The sequence below is a fragment of the Euleptes europaea genome, chromosome 9 (genome assembly GCF_029931775.1).
Source record: "Euleptes europaea isolate rEulEur1 chromosome 9, rEulEur1.hap1, whole genome shotgun sequence".
NCBI lineage: Eukaryota > Metazoa > Chordata > Lepidosauria > Squamata > Sphaerodactylidae > Euleptes > Euleptes europaea.
Window position 1 is genome coordinate 71,521,812 of NC_079320.1, and position 14,583 is coordinate 71,536,394.

A 14,583-nucleotide genomic window follows, 5' to 3' on the forward strand; every position below is an offset into this window, starting at 1 on the left:
TGCATTAAATGTTTTATTAATGCGCAGCAGGTGATCAGTGGGTTTCATTGCGAGACGATTTTAGGAACCAAATACACTTTGTTTGGTATGTTGTATACCAATATATTTCTATGTTTTTTAAAGGTAAAAGTCAAATGGTGGGAAGAAAGAGGGCCACCACTTCTGGAAGTGCTGTATGCCTTTCAGATGAAAGGCAAAGCATTTCCTCAGTACATCTCAAGGAAACTTTGGGTTTAAAGTGGTTTCAGAAGCCTTGGACAAAACAGGGAGAAAAGGTGGGAGGTTTGTGCATTTGCCCTGACCTGGATGGCCCAGGCTGGCCTGATCTCATCAAATCTCAGAAGCTAAGCAGGGTCAACCCTCGTTAGTACTTGGATGAGAAGCCACCAAAGAAGCCCAGGGTTGCTATTCAGAGGCAGGCAATAGCAAATCACCTCTTGCCTTGCAAACCCTACCGGGTTGCCATAAATTGGCTGCAACCTGACGGCATTTTACACACACATGTGCATTTGAGCTAAATCTGAAGAACACTGCTTCTGTTCAGAGTAGAAAACATAATTCAGTGCCCATATGAAAGGGGCTTTAGCTGTGGATCAGATATGGGTGAGTATTCTTGGGAAGTTCCATGTTATGACACCATCTGTCATCTGCCCAAGATTTTCCCCTGTGGGCTCCTTCAGAGTTCTGCCCAATTGCCAATTAAGAGAATGCTATCTGAAAAGAGCCCTAAGGAAAGCTTTCAGCACCATGGCTTAGATCCAACAATGCGCAAGCGGAAAAGTAAACGGATTTAGCACAGTTCTGTTTGTGCAGGATCTTGTTCTACAGCTAGCTCTTTCTTCCTTATATATTATGGTTCCCAGAAACTGGTTTCACAAGATCTCGTGGAAGCAGAAATGAAGTTAAGACTTAACGCATGCGGCCATCACAGTATTTCCCCTGCATTTCTGCTTGTCCAAGAGCTCTAGCTCAAGCTGATCCAACCCATCTTCTGCTGGATCCAACCCATTGTTTATAGTGGAGTGGATCAAAGATTATTGTAATTTTAATATTATTAAAATTCTATTATTTCCATTGTAAAAAATAAATGGCCCCTTTACATCTTGGTCTGTAAAGTAGAAGAAAATTTCTAAAGCAATTAATATTTCTTCTTACTGTATGTAAATAATAAACATTAGGATTTCTGTTTTCTGCAACAAGAGACTTTGTTAAATATGTTTTTGACAGCCTCATTCTAAATAGATGATCGACTGTTCTGTCATTGGCTGTCCTATATGATTAGTTGGCTGGCTGCTACTGAAAAAACATGCATCTATGATGCAGGACTCCACTTGACTGCAATCCATGTGTGAACAAGTTCTCCACCCGAATTCAAGCTATTAGAACAAATTCTGTGCCTCTCCAACAGCTACCACCATGAGGTGTGATATTCACCTTGCTGTAGAAATATCCCATGTTTCAAAGCAACTAGGCATATCCTTACTGGAGCTGTGGGGAAACTGGTGGTGTTTCTACCTCCACTTCCTGTTCTGGAGAATGAAGAAGTTTGTCAGAGGGAAGGGCTGTGGCTCAGTGGTAAAGCATCTGCTTGGCATTCAGAAGGTCCCAGGTTCAATCCCTGGCATCTCCAATTAAAAGGACCATGCAGTAGGTGATGTGAATAGACAATACTAACTTTTATGGACCGATGGTCTGATTCAGTATAAGGCAGCTTCATGTGTTCATGTACCAGTTGGCCTGTACAAAGTTTATCTGCAAAGGACACATGTGGTGATCTTTGGTGTGCTGCTTCATTTGTGATGATGATAGGCAGGTGAATCTTTACCCATTGCTATGTCTACAGGCTGTGTTGAAGTTTGTTCTCTTGAATAGCAGTAAAAAGGCACAACAACCTTGCTAGGAAAGGCAGCAGTCTCTCCAACATGCACCTGTATGCACTTTCCTTCCATGTGGTCTTTCAAAACATCGTAGGCTAAAGTTTAAAAGCTGACCTTAAAGATCTAGAGAAGATTAAAAAGAACTGTTTCCCTTTACAGTGTTCTTGATGATTTTAGTAAATTATTCATCAGCTGACAAGCTGTAATTTTCTGCTTGTATGAGAATAAGACCTTGTCTAATTTCATTCTGGTTTCTGTCATTAGGAGGGCCTTCAGTCTTCATCCTTCTCTAGGTTTTAAACTATTCTCTGAGAGAGATGTGTGTGTGTGTGTGTGTGTGTGTTAAAAAAACCCAACAGCACTGTGTACAAAGCTAGAAATGTCCTAGCCACATAGTCACCTAAATATTTTGCTGTATTGGATCTTAAGGCTTTGATATAGGGTTTCCAGGTTCCTCTTTGCCACCGGCAGGAGGTTTTTTGGGCGGAGCCTGAGGAGGGCGGGGTTTAGGGAGGGACAGGAGTTCAATGCCATAGAGTCCAATTGCCAAAGCAGCCATTTTCTCCAGGTGAACTGATCTCTATCGGCTGGAGATCAGTTGTAATGGCAGGAGATTTCCAGCTACTACCTGGAGGTTGGCAACCCTACCTTGATACCATTTATTTTTCATCTTGGCTTGGAGTCACCTTAGAGAACCTGAACCAGTACTGCCATTTGCTGCAGGTTCCCAGCACTAGCAACAGCTAGAACATGGAGGAACTTAATACATTCAACTGGGTTTTTCAAGCCAAAATTAGAGTAGGTGACCCCATTCTGATTTCATCACAGTGATGTTTCTAGCTTGCTACATTTGGACCTATCACCCCATGGATCAGTAATGACCTGGTGCTTGCGCAGGGGACTACTTTTACCTTTTACCCTCACACTTTAGCCATGTGTCTTTGAAACAAATAAGCTTGACATGTTCCTGAAATTTACAGTAAATTTTCAGACAGGGACTTTTCTGACTAGTTTTTCTGACCATACAATGATGGGGACCATCTTGGTGTAATAGATAGTCTAGGCCTGAAAGGAAGATCCAAATTCAGAATCTTCATTTGGCCATAAAGCTAATGCATTATCTTGGGCCAGCTGCAGTCTCACAGCCTAGCCTGACTCACAGAGTAGTTGTGCAGATGATATGGGAGAAAGGAGAGCCATGCATGCCATTTGAACTTCTATGTGATAAAGAGGTAAATCACACAATTAACAGAGTGTATAATCATATGTGATAGCGTGATGCCTATTATAATTTTGGCCAAATAGGAATAAAAATAGATTTGAATTAGATCTAGATGGGGGCTGTCTCCATCCTGTCAGATGCCTCTAAGATGGTAACTGTGCAAGCTACCACTTGGCCTATGGATGCCAAACCCCTTTTCTTATTAATTTATCGTAGCTTCTAGAAAGTAGTATGTTTAAGGCTTCGATACTTGCACAGTTCATGTTGTTTAATTGATGTGTAGGATTTTTCTTTCCAGATTAAAGTTTGGCTCCACTGGAAGATTTCCATGGATGGAGGGGAGGGTACTGTTGCCGATTTCCCTTTCTCCTTCCCTTACTTAGGGTTGCCAGGTCCCTCTTCACAATCAGCAGGAGGCTTTTTGGGGTGGAGCATGAAGAGGGCGGGGTGTGGAGTGGGGAGGGACTTCAATGCCATAGAGTCCAATTGCCAAAGCGGCCATTTTCTCCAGGTGAACTGATCTCTATCGGCTGGAGATCAGTTGTAATAGCAGGAGATCTCCAGCTAGTGCCTGGAAGTTGGCAATCCAACTGTAACTGCAGACTCAGACTCCCCACTCATGCTGTTCTGGGGGTCCCCTTTCCCCAGGAGTAGCTCTGGGTGGGAAAGGGGGAGGTGAGAAAGATGCACTCCTCTCTTATATTACCAGTGGATCCAAATCTAAATGTGCTTGGTACTTGGCTTATTTTGGTCAAACTTGGGCTTTCAAAATGAAATTGTGCACAAATCTATGAAAAACTTCAGTCAAGGGAACAGTCCCTGTGCAGCTAGGGCTGCAAATCCTAAGGACATTTTTTCTGGAAGCAAGCCCCATTGAATACATGAAGCTACCTTATACTGAATCAGACCCTTGGTCCATCAAAGTCAATATTTTCTACTCAGACTGGCAGCGGCTCTCCAGGGTCTCAGGCAGAGGTCTTTCACATCACCTACCTGCCTAGTCCCTTTAACTGGAAATGCCAGGGATTGAACCTGGGACCTTCTGCCTGCCAAGCAGATGCTCTACCACTGAGTCACAGCACCTCCACGTGGGACTTTCATCTGAGTAGATCTGTTTGGGATTGCTCTTTAGAGTAGGTTAGGGAGAGCAATAGAAAGCCTACAGTGACACTATGGAATCGCCAAATAGCAGCCAACATGCTTAGCTGTGAGGTGTGCACAACAAAGATTGCACTGGTGCTGTTGCCTGCAAAAAAAGGGGGGTCTGCCTCTCAGTCTTCTGCAATCGTATGTTACCGCAAGAAGCTTTTACCCTAGCAACCACAAACAGTGCTGCTCTTACGGGAAGTCCTGGAAACAGCCTTGTTTCCACTGAGTTTGATACTGGCTGTCCGAAGTTCGCGCTTTAGATCAGAGAAGAGTTAAACCTTATGTGTCTGTCTTAGTCTCTGCTTACCTGCAAAATAAGCTTTGCATTCCATCCCTGCTTCCCTGCAATACTTTGTTTCCCTTTGGCATGTAAAAAAGGGGGGTTCTGCTTGTTTTGCCTCTTGAACTCTCAAGATGGTTTGGTGATCTGCTAAGTAGTTCTGAAGAAGGAGACAAAATACCTGATTTGACTTCTAAGTCAACAGTCACAGAGCAGGTGTTCCCCCCATTTTAATTGGGCTGTTGTTGTTGTTTTTTTAATTTAGCCAATGAATGGTTTCTTCAAATGTGAATTAAAATCCTGGAAAAATTCCTGATCCTTGCTTACCTACACTGGAACCATAAGAGCGAGTTACAAAGTAAAGTGAAAAAGAATTGAAATCCACCACAAACCTAAATCTGGGATCCTCAAATGCATCACTCCAATAGTTTTTTATAAACTTATGGAGAGCTACCCCAGAGTACATTGCTTGTGCCCTCACCCCCAAAGGACCCCTTTTCTATTTTTGTCTCCCAAAATAACAACACTGAAATTGAATATTAAATCTTATTGTTAGTTTTAATAGTAGAACCCTACAATGTTTGCTCATGGTGTTGGAGAGATAAAAATACGAGCCATACTGGAAAACCAAACTCTTCCTCCTTACCATTCTTGAAATATACATTCCAGATAATTCTTTTCATGTAAAAAAGGGTAAAGGTCCCCTGTGCAAGCACCGGGTCATTCCTGACCCATGAGGAGACGTCACATCCCGACATTTACTAGGCAGACTTTGTTAACAGGGTGGTTTGCCAGTGCCTTCCCCAGTCATCTTCCCTTTACCCCCAGCAAGCTGGGTACTCTTTTCATGTACCTGTGTTCATATTAGGGTTGCCTGTTGTGGGCTTGGAAATACCTGGAGATTTTGGGAGTGGAGTCTGAGGGGGTGGGGTCTGGGGAGGGGCTTCAATGGGACATAATTCCATAGAGTCCACCTTCCAAAGCAGCCATTTTCTCCAGGTGAACTGATCTCTGCCACCTGGACATCAGATTCAGACACCTTTATTGGCATAGTAAAATAGTAACAAGGGAGCATAAATGCAGGCACCCGCAAGGATTCACAAACAACAACTGACCAAAACTCAGCCATCAAGTTAAAACACTTCAATCTAAAAACCATAACAATACATTCATCCAGCCAGCAGATATGAACTGCAGCGAACACCGCCACCCTTCCAGTTGATGTTGCCCAGTGCCTACAAATTACCTCGGTTGGTTTTAAACTGTTTATTTATTCTTTACTCTCTTATTTTTATTTTGATGACAATCATCAGAAACTCTGCCACATGTTCGGTGACAGCAGATGTCTTGCACCTGGATATCAGTTGTAATCCCAGAAGATGTCCAGTCACCACCTGAAGGCTGGCAACCCTAGCTGATACAGTTCTGTGGGATACATTTTTCACCATCGGAATATAATTTAAAATGCTTCACTAGAAGTCTGACCTGTACCTTTAAGTTTTGATAAGAATAAGCTCGCTGGGTGACTTTGGTCCTGTCCCACACTTTCAGCCTAACCTGGGTGGTTGAGAGGATAAAATTGAGAGAACAATGTAAGCTGCATTGGGTCCCCATCTGGGGTACAAGGCAGGGTATACATGAATTAAAATAAATAAAAATAAGATTTAAAGAATTGTATGTTCTACAAATAAATGGTGCCATTTAGAGGAGAAGAAAGAATGACATCAGAAGACCTACTCCCACCAATTCAGAGCATGGAAATAGGGAATCAAGGGCAATGTCATTTGCTCTCCTATGCTAGTGTTACCCATTGACTTCCCAAATGGAAAAAGTTGGAAACAGCCATACTGGCCCACACAAAATCCAGAACAAGAAACAAAATCCATGTCATACCTTTCATCTGTGTCATTTAGACTAACCCAATAAAAACTATTACATGGGTTTTGTTTATTTCTTGATGGGTCACTGATATCCATAAAAGCTCTAAGACAGGGAGATACTTCAGTCCTGTTTGGGAAATCCATTCCAGGATAGACAGTTGTGATCTTTACTTTCCCCCCATGAGTGGGGATACTGTGAATTTCACCACAAACATGGTCAATGGTTTAAGGTCAAATGTGAGCAGATCGGCCAGCCTATTCAGTTTGTGCCAAACAGCTGGAAATGCCTGCTGCCACAGGTTTGCATCAGCTCTTTGCAAAACTGCCCATGCGCAAAGGTACTGCCGATTCAAATTGATTGGCAACCATCAGTGTCGCTTGTGTCTACTTAGGCAAACATCAAAGGGTAGGATTTTATTAAAACGTAACCTTTATTTTATATGACTGATTTATAGGATTTGTGACTGATATAATTGTCTGTTCAAACAATTGCCTGAAGCCATTAATGCAGCATAGATGGGAAAGCAGTAGAATTTATTCAGGTTTGATGATATTGTGCATGCACAAAAAGCAGATTGCACGATACAGATTGCAGGGTTAGGAGAAAATATATGTGCTGAACAGCCTCAAATGGGTCAATGTCAACTAACAGTCCACTTGGTCATAAAAAAATCAGCTCCCTCTTCATAACTGGCGAACAGGGTGCGATCTGAGGGTATTCAAGCATTCCTACCAATGAGAATGTAGGGCACCTTGGCTTTGTCCAGAGGTCTGCTAGAAAGGATGAGTCTTTAATTATTAGCTGACACAAGAAGAAAGTGTTAAAAAACGTTTTAAAGAATAATCTGTGTCTTGAGCATAATGAACTGCATACTTAAAATGGATCAATTGGGATAGTTACTAAAATTAAAATGCTTATGTCTCCTTCTTTCCTGTGTGTGTGTATTAAGTGCTGTCAAGTCGCTTCCAACTCATGGCAACCCTATGAATCAATGTCCTCCAAAACGTCCTATGCTTAAAAGCCTTGCTCAGATCTTGCAAATTGAGGGCCGTGGCTTCCTTTATACAGTCAATCCATCTCTTGTTGGGTCTTCCTCTTTTCCTGCTGCCTTCAACTTTTCCTAGCATGACTATCTTTTCCAGTGACTCGTCTTCTCATAATGTGACCAAAGTACGATAGCCTCAGTTTAGTAATTTTAGCTTCTAGGGTCAGTTGAGGCTTGATTTGATCTATAACCCACTGAGTCGTTTTTTTGGCAGTCCACGGTATCTGTAACACTCTCCTCCAACACCACATTTCAAAGGAATCTACTTTCTTCCTATCAGCTTTCTTCATTGTCCTGCTTTCACACCCATACATTGTAATAGGGAATACGATGGCATGGATTAAGTTGGTGGCCAATGATACATCCTTACACTTCAGAATCTTTTCTAGCTCCTTCATGGCTGCCCTTCCCAGTCTCAATCTCCTTCTGATTTCTTGTCAGCAGTCTCCCCTTTGGTTGATGATGGAGCCAAGGAATAGAAAGTCTTGAACAAATTCAATTTCCTCATTGTCAGCCTTAAAATTGAGTAATTCTCCTGTAGTCATTACTTTTGTCTTCTTGATGATCAGCTGTAGTCCTGCTTTGGCACTTTCTCCTTCAACTTTCAGCAGTAGTTGTTTCAAGTCTTTGCTATTTTTTGCCAGTAATGTATCCCTACCCATGAGAATTTAGGGCACCTTGGCTTTGTCCAGAGGTCTGCTAGAAAGGATGAGTATTTAATTATTAACTGACACTAGAAGAAATGGTGTTAAAAAAAACTTTTAAAAAATCATCTGCGTCTTCGGCATAATGAACTGCATGCTTAAAATGGATCAATTGGGGTAGTTTCTAAAATGCTTATGTATGCTTCTTCCCTAGCAGTCCCTATTTTGTAAAATTGATGGGTCCTATGGTAATGCTGCTGAGGCAACTACTACATCTAAACCTGTAAGGGGGGAAAAAGGCTTCTTACAAGTGAATGCTAAGCATGTTTCCTTTATTATCACACTTTATTTAAAAAAATGATTTTTTCCCTGGCAAATAATATGTAATTCTTAACTACATTTTGGCAAAATAAAAAACACCCTCACATTTTTAAAAGGAGGATTGTCACCCATTTAACTGTTTAATCAAAGAACTTTAAACTATTGATTAACAGCGCATTATTCAAATGCGCTGGCGGCTGCGGTGAAAGACCTTAGGAGAACGAAGAAGGCCTCCGCTGGCGCAGGGGGCCACACCGCTGGCCCTGGACGGCGCACGCCGGTGTGAGTGGCCCCAGCGCCAGCATGCAGGCCTGGACGCCGGTTCCTGGACAACTGCTTCTGCAGCTTCCTGGGGCGCTTCCTGGGACCGGCCGCTTCTGCAGCTTCCTGGGGTGTTCTGGCGCCGGCTGGGGGGCGGGGGCCAACGTTAGTCGGCCTCCCAAGCCGTTTCGGCTCAGGATCGCCCCTTTTTGTTTTTACAAGATACTCCAGCTTTGTGCTTTGAACATGTTCTTCTCCACTGCCAATATTATACAGCTATCAGAGAAAGGTTCATCCTACCATTAATTCATAAATTTTCCAGCCATATGGGACAGTTACATATTCCATCTCTGCTACAAGATGGAAACTCTGATACAATGTATTCAGTTGCTAGATTCTGTGCCGTGGCAATTGATTTACGACGGAGGAGGGTCTGTGCTACTCAGCAGTCTTGGAAATGAAGGGGTACAGTTTAATTATATGTGCTCCCCTTTCTCGCCAAGTGGTTTATCTATATTAACAAATGAACCAGCATGTTTTATTCAGATGTGTATTTTAGACGTATGTAAATTGGTATCTTACCTGTTTTACCTGTGCTGGTCATTGACCGTAATAAAGAATTGTATTGTATCGTGGGAGATCTCCTGGTGCCACCTGGAGGTTGGCAACCCTAGTATTATGCCCATATTGTAGATGATTGTGAGAAAGCTAGCATACAAAGAACAGTGGCTACCTCATGAAGTTGCGGCTGAGGTAAGCTCTTCTTTCTACCTAGTGCATTCGAATCCTGCCTGTCCTCTAAGGCAAAACATCTTAAACTGTGGGTCATGACCCCATATGGGGTCTCGTAACTAAATGTGGGGCTTGCGAAAAATATTTTTAAATTTAAAAATAAATTTCTTTGTGATTTATTATCAGTAAATGTTTGATTTGTATACCTGTTTTATATACCTATATACCCTGGGTCACGTAAAAATGTCTCGGGCGAAAAAGGGTGGCAAGTGGAAAAAGTTTAAGATGCCCTGCTCTAAGGAACTTGTGATGGCATACACGATTCTGCCTTCCAACCGTCCGAAAAATAGTTTCTGTGGTGATGTCAATGGCAAAAACAACAGGTCTGTTTGTGGGAAGAAATTTCACTTGCTAACACTGTCCTGCTACTGTGTTCCCGTTTAACCTTGTGGAGGAGGATGTGGAAGTTCAGATGTTATCCCAGAACGAGCCTTTTCATTATCCCACACTAGCTGTTTTTAGCCTGCTGAGCTGACAAATTCAATCACCAAGGAGTCTTTCGGTTTGGTTTTCTTTCCTTTAACTGCTCAAAAAGGTGTGGTGTTTACTTTGCCTGAGTGCTTCTAGGGCTGAGTGTTATGTACAGATCATATGAATGTCATGAATCATGTTTCACTGCCTCCTTTTTGCTTTTTACTATGGTATCAATATTTTTTTTCCTTCCTAGTTGATTCCTTGTTCGCAGCGAAAATAGCAAACACCTGTTAGCTCGCCGTACCTTACTCTCTCCTTTGCTGGATTCTTCATTATGATTTTCTGTCTTTGCTTTTTAAAATATGCCGTTTAGGATGAATTGCTGTTGTGACGTTAATAATTAGAGTATCCCAACAAGTAGCCGAAAACCAGCATAAAAAGAGAACTTTGTTCAAAGACAAAAAAAATCCCACTGTCAAGCAAAATTCGCCTTCTTCCTTATCTTATCTGTTTTGAGTCACCCCAACCATTTGCACAACGCCTTGTGCTGGAAAGAAGTTGTTTGTACATGATTCACTCCCTTTCTGGCAGTTTCAGAGTCTGAATTAAACCCTTTTCTGTTTTTAAATTCCCACTGCCTGTGCAAAATGTCAAAGTGTGTGTCTCCTATTATTTCTGTTAAGCCTCAAACTGGCCCCACAAAAAATCCATTCGTTACAGATGGGGGTTTTGATTAATTTTTCTCTCTCAAAAGGCTGGGGCAAACTTTCTGCGCTTGGGCAGTCTCCTTTCTTTCCCGTCCCACCCCTCAGACTCCTTTGAGGTGCCCTTAGCAAATTACTTCCATGGAATTTAAATAGTCAAAGCTCATTTGACCAATAAAGAGATATGTGTGTACTGTATAACAGAGTCACACAGACCTCGTGATAGGGAGGAAAGGTTATTCAAGCAAAGGTGCAGAAACGAACCTATTGTGATTGCAGGACTAGAAAGGTAAGGGAACTTTTATGCATTTTTGGAGGATTTTCTTGATTGGCATTTTAAAAATTTTTGGATGTACAGTTGTTTCTTAGCCTTCTCAGTGTCCTTAGTGTGTTAAGCATAGAAGCGATAGGTATAAACGCGAGTTTTGGCTATAATCCATCATAAAATTTCATTTTAAACAATGCATGCAGATTTCATAGTCCCCCCCCCAATAAAACTGGACATATTTAAGCACATTAATTAAGCGCAGAATTGAAAATGTGTTCTAGTTGAAGACTCAAAATTGGGCTTGGAAAGAGGTTTGTCATTATTTTAATTCAGCCATGCAAAACGAGATTAATTTATCTTTTGTGTTTTTCTTGGATCCAATTCTGCCGACCTTGTGGAGTAGGTCATTTTTCAGGTAGATAACAGTGCATTTGGCATTGAGATCTGAAACAATGGGAGCAGTTAGATTTTGGGACTTTGTACAATGAAAAGTACTATTGGCTGTTCTGCACAAAAAGTTTGGCTGTTCTTCTTCATGATTTTTTTAAAAAAAATATTACTGTGTTTGAGTAGAATGTGAACATTCTTGTTAGAAAAGTGAGATGTCACAGTTCAAATCATTCATGTACCATTCTGAATGCTGTAAAAGCATCTATACAATGCTTTTAAAGAACCTCCAAAGCAATATACTGAAAGTTGCATGTAATGAAAAACTCATTACACCACTGCTTAAGCATGGCACAGGCCCATGTTTTGTTAAAATCTGTGGAAAACATTTGTTTGGTTTTTAACAGGTTCAGTCTCATTCCCCACCACCACCCTTTATTTAGCCTGTATATACTGGCAGTATATATGGCAGAAAAATGCTGCAAATGTGGCCTAAAGTCGGCACATATTCCTAAATCCTGTTTCTCTGTCCTCACTTGGTAAAACCTCACACTGATATTAAAGGATGTTTTACGTACGCAAAAAGCTAGTTAGGTCTGCTTCTTGTTCAGCCGGTGTCCCTTCAAACTATATCTACAAAATGGCTGCTTTATTTGTTGAGTTTATCCTATAGATATAAAGCCGTTTAGTGGGCAATCATCATATCTTCGAGGGGGAAAAATGTAAAGCGGTTAAGTTTTATTGTAGAGAGAAATGACAACTTGTACTAGAATCAATATATTCTTGTCATGGACGAACCATGACTTGTAAAGATTTGCCCCAGACATTTAAAGCTTGTTTTGTTTTTCCCACCATGTAAGTCCAGACTCAAGCCTGTCAACAGAGTATTTGAAGGCTTGGGTGGAGAAATATTGGGAGAATGTAACTGGAGGAAGAGTTTTCAAAGATTATTGTGAAACTAATTTCAAATTTGTAATGTCATTTGTGTTGGGGTTTATCTTAAATACAAGTACACCCTTCAAAGGTCCCCTTTCCTGGTTAAACATTTTTTAAAATTTTGCATTAACACAGGGCAGAGGTAACCTAATATAGTACTTGTTCAGCAGAGCTAGTAACTGGATTTCTCAATTTCAGCCAGAAGTTCAAAGGTTTGTACTAACTTTACAGATCAGAGATCAGGCACAAATTGCTGTACTTTGCAGCTCAGTCCTGCAGATACAATAAATTCACAGCTGTGGTGATTATTTTCCCCTTACCCTCCCCTTTTGCACATTGGCAATGTTGGGCAGTTAAAAAGCATGATATGTGCTAGGTAGCCACTGGCACCCGAGTTTAATGAGTAACTAGCTGATGCTTAAGGTTTCTGCTGCAAGGTAGCTATTATGAAAGAGGCCAAAAAGTGAATGGGGGAGGGGACTGGAAGGTGGAACGCATTTGAACGCTATCATTGCCATCTTAAGTACGCTTACTTAGAAGAAGGATCCATTTGCAATCTGTGGTCCCCACGTCTGAGCAAGCGAGACTGTGACCCAAGTAAAAACCAACCTGATATGTTAATATTAAATAGGTATTAGCAATATAGTGTTAGCTGGTGCTTTAAGACATGTGATCTGCAACCAACAACGTTGTTGCATGTGAAAATTCTCCCCTAAGGCGGTAAAATGCTGTAATTTTGGGGGGTACTAGAGCGTTAATATAGGATTGATTTAAAATGAGCTTCTCCAGAGTGAACGTGACATTAATCCTAGTGCAGCTATAAAACAATAAATACCTTTTAACCAAGTGGATAGATTGCATTTCAATCAGTATGTGCGTGTAAATGAATATAAATTCAAAGCCATCCTTCTCAGCAATTAGCTATGTTAGTCTCTAGTAGCAAAATAAAACAGAAGTCCAGTGGCTAGGAAGATTTATGCTGCAACAAATATCTGCTAGCCTTTAAGTTGCCACTGGACTCCCATATTATGAAACCTTTATTATATATGTTTGATCCCCCTATGTTCATTCCAAAAGCAGTGGTTGTCAAAGTCTGAAGTAAAAAATATTTAGAATGGCCAGTGTTTTGACCACTGTCATACATGTACTGATCACTTCCTGTTTGGGCTATGAAATACATTCTATAGAAGCTTATTTTTATATATTTGGAAACCTTTTATACAAACTTACATGTAAATCTGCCACCGCTGTTGCTATTTTCCCCCCCTTTAGGTTCACTTTTGCCCCATTGTTATGAATTGCTGGATTTTGAGTTTTTTTCCCTTCTTGTTCTTTAGTTTTCATTTTGTTTTGAAAAAAACATTTTTTATATATGTTGGTTTTGATATGCCGACTTTCGCTGCTACTTAAGGGAGACTCAGACCAGTTTACAATCACCTTCCCTTCCCCTCCCCACAACAGACATCCTGTGAGGTAGGTGGGGCTGAGAGAGAGTGACTAGCCCAAGGCCACCCAGCTGGCTTCGTGTGTAGGAGTAGGGAAACAAATCCAGTTCACCAGAGTAGCCTCCACCGCTCATGTGGAGGAGTGGGGGATCATACCAGGTTCTCCAGATCAGAGTCTACCGCTCCAAACCACCGTTCTTAACCACTACACCATGCTGGCTATGCTGGCTAAGAACTATGCTGGCTATGCTGGCTAAGAACTATGGTGAAGGCTTTTTAGGCAACCAGTGAACTTAATTTTGTCTATGTTAAATACGGTATGTTTGAAATTGGAATGTTTGTTACATCATTGCATAAATACAGATATGCCACCTTCCATCGCCATGAAGTACAAATAAGCTTCTATCAGAATAAAACAAAAGCAGATATAAAGCCAGCATAAAACACAGATCTAATAACAGTAAAATCTTACAAGGAAAATTAATATGCAGTAGGACTTCAGCTAATCATATGACAATTTAAAGTCTTCATGAAAGAGTTAAGGGCTTGGCCTGTCACCTAAAACTCAGTTAAGAAAAGAGCTTATGAAGCTTCTCAGGCAAGATTCCCATGGTCTTAGGTCATCAGCCTATGGATTAGGACCTTTGGTGAGTTGTGAGCCTCCAGATGGGGCCTGGAGATCCCCTGGAATTACAGCTGATCTCCGAGCTACAGAGGTCTGGAGAAAATGGCTACTTTGGAGGGTGGACTCTATCAACCGCCACACTACAGAGATTGGTTTCCCTGAAGGAAATGGCAGTTCGGGAGGGTGGAGTCTATGATATACCAGAGAATCCAGGGAAAACCAGAAATCCCAGAAGGACATCACATCTCTGCTGGGCTCTCCTCCCTACTCAAATTGTGTAGTCCTCAGGCACTGCCCCCAAATCTCCAGGAATTCCCCATGTCATAGTTGGC

The 14,583-nt window shown here is 41.4% G+C and overlaps 1 protein-coding gene across 5 annotated transcripts in view; it reads left to right on the forward strand.

Moving 5' to 3' along the window:
- The window catches only part of RBM47 (RNA binding motif protein 47), a 101,857-nt gene that overhangs the window by 70,129 nt on the left and 17,145 nt on the right, over nt 1-14,583 (forward strand). Inside the window, exon 1 of one of the 5 annotated variants that reach the window (XM_056855351.1) lies at nt 10,807-10,879. The exons of the other annotated variants lie outside the window; for them this stretch is intronic. The gene's annotated coding sequence lies outside the window, so the exon portion shown is untranslated. Of the gene's footprint in view, nt 1-10,806; nt 10,880-14,583 lie in introns of those variants that run through there. 5 annotated transcript variants of the gene reach the window in all.